The sequence below is a fragment of the Furipterus horrens genome, unplaced genomic scaffold (assembly GCF_987537825.1).
Source record: "Furipterus horrens unplaced genomic scaffold, mFurHor1.1.pri manual_scaffold_8, whole genome shotgun sequence".
Lineage (NCBI taxonomy): Eukaryota > Metazoa > Chordata > Mammalia > Chiroptera > Furipteridae > Furipterus > Furipterus horrens.
The window spans coordinates 58,792,998-58,799,524 of NW_028327178.1; the positions used below are offsets into that span (position 1 = coordinate 58,792,998).

Genomic DNA, 6,527 nt, shown 5'->3' on the forward strand with positions numbered 1-6,527 from the left:
TATTTCAGATATCCCATGTAACAATATCTTCACGGATACATCTCCTAAGGCAAGAGAAATAAAGGAAAAAATAAACAAATGGGACTACATCAAACTAAAGAGTTTCTGCCCAGAAAAAGAAAACATCAGCAAGATGAAAAGGGAACCAACCATACGGGAAAACATATTTGCCAATGATATCACAGATAGGGGACTGATCTCCAAAATATATAAAGAGCTTATGCGACTCAACATCAAGAAAACAAATAACCCAATTAAAAAATGGGCAAAGGACCTGAACAAACACTTCTCTAAAGAGGACTTACAGAAGGCCCATAGACACATGAAAAAATGCTCAACATCATTGGCCGTCAGATAGATGCAAATAAAAACCACAATGAGATACCACTTTACACCTGTCAGAATGGCCATCATCAACAAATCAACAAACAACAAATGCTGGCGAGGATGTGGTGAAACAGGAACCCTACTGCACTGTTGGTGGGAATGCAGACTGGTGCAGCCACTATGGAAAACAGTATGGAATTACCTCAAAAAACTAAAAATGGAACTGCCTTTTGAACCAGCGATTCCACTGCTAGGATTATACCTGAAAAATCCTAAAACCCTCATTCAAAAAAACTTATGCACCCCTATGTTCATAGCAGCCCTGTTTACAATAGCTAAGTACTGGAAACAGCCTAAGTGCCCATCTGTAGATGAGTGGATCAAAAAACTGTGGTATATTTACACAATGGAATATTATGTAGCAGAAAGAAAGAAGGAACTCCTGCCATTTGCAACAACATGGATGGAACTAGAGAGAATTATGCTTAGTGAAATAAGTCAGGGAAAGAAAGCAAAATACCGTATTATATCACCTAATACAGGAAACTAAAGAACAACACAAACAAACAAACTAAATAGGACAAAGAGTAGAATAGTAGTCAATAAGGGGGAGGAGGGAGAGAGAGAAAGAGGATAAGTAAGGGAAGGGTCTAGTCAAGGAATGTGTATAAATGACTCATGGACATGGACAACGGGGAGGGATATGATTGTGGGAGAAGGGGTGGGCTCGGTGGGGGGGAGCAATGGGGGAAAAATGGGACAACTGTAATTGAAAAACCAAATAATAAAAGAAAAAGAAAAAAAAAGAAGCAACTACTTGCATCCCCATTCACTGATTGGGAAACTAAGGCCCAGAGACAACAAGCAACAGGCCTGTGGTCCCATAGCTGTAAGTAGTCAAGATGGTAGCCCAGGTCATCACACTCTCCACCGACCTATAATGACTGCACAATCCTGACAGTACATACCCACACAGGTTTGTGCCAATCCACCATGGTGAAACCTCAAGCCCCTTCCAGAAGAATCCACCCCCTGCCTTCCAGCCTCCTCAGTAGTGTTCTCCAAAATGGACCTGGAACTGCTCTCATGCTGCTGCCTGGCTCTCACGGGAAGGTCAGAACCAGAGCTAGGACTAGAGGAGCAAGGGAGGTGGCTAGGCACACACTGTCAGGGTCATGCAGGAATCACAGCATGTCAGTTTCCAAATTGTGGGCAGATTGACTAGACATTTTTCTAAAGAATACACATAAATGGCCAACAGGAATATGAAAAGGTGCTCAACATCATTAATCATCAGAGAAGTGTGAATTAAAACCACAAGATACATCTCACACTTGTTAGAATGGCTATTATCAAAAAGATAAAAAATAAAGTGTTGGCAAAGATAAGGAGAAAAGGGACGCCTTGTGTACTGTTGATGGGAATGTAAATTGGTACAGGCATAATAGAAAACAGTGTGGAGGTTTCTCAAAAAATTTAAAATACAGCAGCCATACGACCCAGCATTCCACTTCTGGGTATTTATCTGAAGAAAATGAAATCAGTACCTTTTATTTTTTTTAATTGTAATTCTTTGGAAACTGTCCCTGACTTTTATGCAAATGATATGCTTCAACAGCATTTCAGATACATCCATGTTGAAACCTGTCTGTTCTTACGTTGCTCAAGTTGGCGATGCTTTGGGGGTGACGCTGCTGCTAGAGCTGTTTCTGTTGGACCGCAAGCTGTTGAGACTGGTCTGAGGTTGACAGGAGATTTACAACAGGAGCCACACAATTTGCAGGGATGATCAAACCCATGATCCTCTGTCCGTCCTCTGTTCTCAGCCGGACGATCTGCATTTTCACGTCTGTGCCGCTGACAGAGGCTAGAACACCCTCGACTTTCATCCAGACGCTCAGCACGGAGCCGCATAACACATAATACGTGCAGCAGCGAAGACCAATTTCACAAACTAGTCCCAAGCTTGCTTTTTGCAATTGCCACGCCAGTAGGCATGAGTGCAAGTGTCTGCAGATGAATTGTACTGCTCTAACCAGTGAGCCATGGCGTCGTCCGAGGCCACCTTCTTATATTTTTTCTTGAGATCAGCATAAATTTCTAATTTGAGCTGTTTCCCAGTATTTGGTCAATAAACTAAGAGGAGCTTCTTTTGGGGATTCACTTCTTTAACTAAGATGGAAGTTTTCTTGCTGTTCCTGATCTGCAGCAACAGGTAAAAGCCATCATCTGATCCTGTCACTCAGCCCAAATCTTGGTAGCTTCCTCCCAGGACACCCCCCTCTCTACACTAATTGTATATAACTCCACGTGACCGGAAGTTGAATATCCAGGAGTCAGAAACTTCTTAACATCACTTTTCCTCACCTTCTCATCTCCAGAACCAAGATCTAAGATTCCCATATCATATCTTCCTTTTTTTTTTGGCATTTTGAACAACTGCAGTGAGTGTGTCTGCAAAATACTGAAATAACACATTCTTCTGGTGCACCTCCATGCCCAAAATTCTGTTTAAGAATTTCCCTATGTTGTTATAATCTTTATCTAGAGTAAAAATTCCTGAGCAATCTTCTACATTTATCAGGCCAACTCCTATTAGTCCTTGTCGAACATCTTTAAAGAATTCTCCAGGATAGTCTGGAGGTGGTGAGACCATAGGAGAATCTAGGTTTACAACAGACTTCATGACAATTTCTAATGCATTTCTTCCATACTTGTTATCGACATTGAACCTGCTCAGGTCTCTAGACTCTGTCACTCTTCTGTCCCTGTGTGTCAGTGCCCCCAGACTCTCCAGTCTTTTAGCAACAATGGATGCAAGTCTCTGTTCTCCTGCCAACTCAGAAATCAGAAAGACATATTTGGGAGCAGTAACCTGGTTTGATCTATGAGTTCGTCCAAATTGCTGAATTGCTCTATCAGCACTCCAGGGCAATTTCAAAGTCATGTGAACTCTGCACCTTTGATTTTTGGCTCTCTGATCTGCTTTTAATAAAATACCTGAGCTGGTAGCTTCTGCTATAATAGCAATACTCTTATCTCCGTTCATAAATCTCTTCTTCTCTGTGATGTTCAGGATCTCCACAGGGATGTCAAGTTCCGACCTTGACTCGTAGGATATGCTTCCGTCGTCGTCGCTTACGACCCTCCCCTTGCGGCTGGTCACCTCGGCAACGTTCTCAGGCCTGCCGAGTTCATCGATGAGCTCGTCCAGGATATTAGGGGGCAGGTCTTCTGCCAGTTTTTCCAGTTTCTCAAGTAGGTCTTTCTTCATCTGCTGGGCCCTTTCCACAGCATCCTGACTTGTTAAAAGGCTATTGTTACGGTTGGTGTGACTGTTAGCTGGTGCGCTGTGGGGAGCAGAAGTAACTGAGGCGGACGAAAAGCTAGGTCATTTGGAGCCAAGACCTGATGCTAGTAAGGCACTTTGAATAGAATCTGGATCTATACTTTTCTTTCTTTTTTTATCTTTGTTTTTCTTGTGGTCTTTTCTGATTAACCAAGGATCATCTTTGTCATCCTCACTCGACTCCTCCCGGAATAGGTTGAAGTCGTCATCATCCCCGGAGCTCAGGTTCTTAGAGCTCTCGTAGTCACTCTCCTCATGCTCAGAGGCATCCGACTTGCTCCCGCTGTCATCGGAACTGCCACCAGTCAGGCCACCGACTTTCCGTGCTTTTTTGGCTTCTCGACTTATTTCTTCACCTTTCCACTTCTTTACTTTATTTTCTTTACAAGGACTGTCTCTCTGTGAACTGCTGTTACTTGGAGTCGTTAGATCGATTCCCAGTAAACTGTAGAGCTTTTTCCTGTCTGGAGCAGGGAAGTGTTTCTCAATGAGTGACTGCAATACTCCTTTGGCAGTTCACAAAATCATTCAGTTCTCCCTCGCCCTCTTCCAAGGCTTCTAATGTTCTGGCTTCTCCTGTCGACTGCAGACCAATGACAACACATTTTCTGTTCTTGATTTCTTCTCGGGCCAGCTGCACAACCCTCTTCACTTTGGACGCAATGCACAAGTACTTGAAAAACCTCTGGTGAGCAGACCAGAACTGCCCCCACATGGACTTCTTCATGCGCTGCTCAGCATCGATCAGATCTGCGGCCTGCTGAAACCGCTCCCTGGCGATGACCCACAGCTTAACTGCTTTGTTATACATTTTTATGTAGCTCTGAGAAAGAAGAACTTCTTCAATTTTGAAGGTCACTCCAGTAAAGGTCAGCTGTTGTGCAATGTACATTCCTCTAAGCTTCATATCCATAGCAACTACTTCCATGGCACCAACACCTCTCCACTGTATGGCTTGGATAAAATCACTGAATTCTCTAAATGGAGTTCCTTCACCCCATATTCCAAGACGGTTCATATAGGCCATGTTTCATGATTCAGAAGCACCAGTGGCACTAGCATAAACAACCCTGGCTTTTGGCAATTTGTTCTGAAACTCTAAGACTGCTAAGCCTGTCTTGGATGGCTTTGAAGAACCAACAGGACACAGATTTTCGCTTTATGACATTCATCAAACACGATCATGCCATCAGAATCATCGCTGCACCAGTGAAGAAGCTGCTTTAACCTCGTTTTGTACTTTCCGCCAGACTACTCTCACCAATCAGGGAATAGGTGGCAAAAATAACACCCTTTTTCACACTCCCATTATGTTTGGAAGAAATTTTTCCATACTTAAACTTATTTAACAAATGGACCAAAATGTTTTTTGCACCAATATCCCTCAAATCTCTTTCAGCATCATACTTTAAATCGTTTGAAACACTGAACCACAACGCTCTTTTTCTATTCAATAGATAATTTTCATAGATGATCCCTGCTATGGTCCTTCCTTTTCCTACACCAGCACCATCACCTATTAAGAAGCCAGCATGATTTCCATTAGGTAGGAATGTTTCGTGTTGCTGGGCTGCATAGGTGACGGCCTCAAGCTGCAGGGCCGACAGCCAGCCGCTGTCTATGGTCTCCTCCGAGATGGACGTCTTGTACCAGACATCGGGGGGGGGGGGGTTGACACTGGACAAGGAGCTCGTTTCCACCACGGCATCTGGGTGACACAGGCCGATTTTCAATTTTATTGGCATGTACTCAGCATAGGTTTCTGCATGACCCATTTCTTCCTCATCTTCCTCCTCGGGTTAATCTTCCTCTTTTACAACAGGAACCTTCATGGTCGAGGAAAAGCTCCTCATTTTCATGTCATTTATCCATATTCTTGCTACTTCTTTATTGGAAGACTATTGTACCACTGCTTAGCTTACATCAGTAGCTGCTGTGGCGACGGGCTGAGCGATATTGGCTGGTGGCTTCAGTTTCATGAGTTCGTTCAGACTATTATTTTTCAGTAGGTCCTTCAGCTGAACCTGGTCTTTCGAAGGTGCAGAGGTCACGGCATTCTGCACTGCTGGTGCTGAGACTGAAGGGCGTGTGTTTGCCGTGGTCTGGATGAACTTCGTCAGTGATGGTTTGCCTGTTCATTGTTACAGGGGACGTTTTAGTCATTACAATCGTGGATCCCAGGGTCGGAAGAATGGTTTATCAGATTCAGCACAAAGGTGGTCATAGACAGAGGCTGCCTGACGTTTAGCAACGCGGGGGCGGGCGTCGTCCAGCCCGAGCTCCAACGAGATGAGCGGCACTGACTGGTGAACTGAAGGGGCAGGTGTCAGACCTGCAAGCCCTGCATCTCCACCATCTATCTCGAAGAAGTCATTCAGACTAATTCCACTCTCACTCAAAGCAGCAAGCAGTAAATCTTGCCCTGGCTCCACCATTTTCCCCGCGGGACACGGCGCCGGTACAGCTTCTCCCGGGCGGCGAGAGCTTGAGGAACCAGAGGCGACAGGAGCGGAGGCGGCAGCAGCACCCGGCTCTGCCTACCTCCCCGCCGCCATCTTGACACCTCTCCTCCCAACGCCCCCACCCCGCCAGGAGGGGTGGAGGTGGGGCGACGGATGAGGCGCAGTGTGCGCCACGCACCCCACGTGATTTCTTCCTCCCCCACCTCGCCCCCGGCGCCCCTCTCCGCCCCGCCTCCCTCCTAGGCGAGGGAAGATGATTTACCCACCCCCCCATCTTGACTGCCCCCGCCTTCGCCAGCAAGCACGGAGTCTGCTGGCTCCCGCTGCCCAGATACCAGTAGTTGGATCCAAGGAAATTCCGGAACCCAAACGGCCCATTACTGAGGCTC

At 45.6% G+C, this 6,527-nt stretch overlaps 2 pseudogenes; both read right to left on the reverse strand.

Moving 5' to 3' along the window:
* Positions 1 to 2,492: 2,492 nt before the first annotated feature.
* LOC150002988 (protein strawberry notch homolog 1 pseudogene) lies at positions 2,493 to 3,634 on the reverse strand (annotated as a pseudogene).
* Positions 3,635 to 3,718: 84 nt separating this feature from the next.
* Positions 3,719 to 6,111, reverse strand: LOC150002989 (protein strawberry notch homolog 1-like; annotated as a pseudogene).
* Between the last annotated feature and the right edge of the window lie 416 nt (positions 6,112 to 6,527).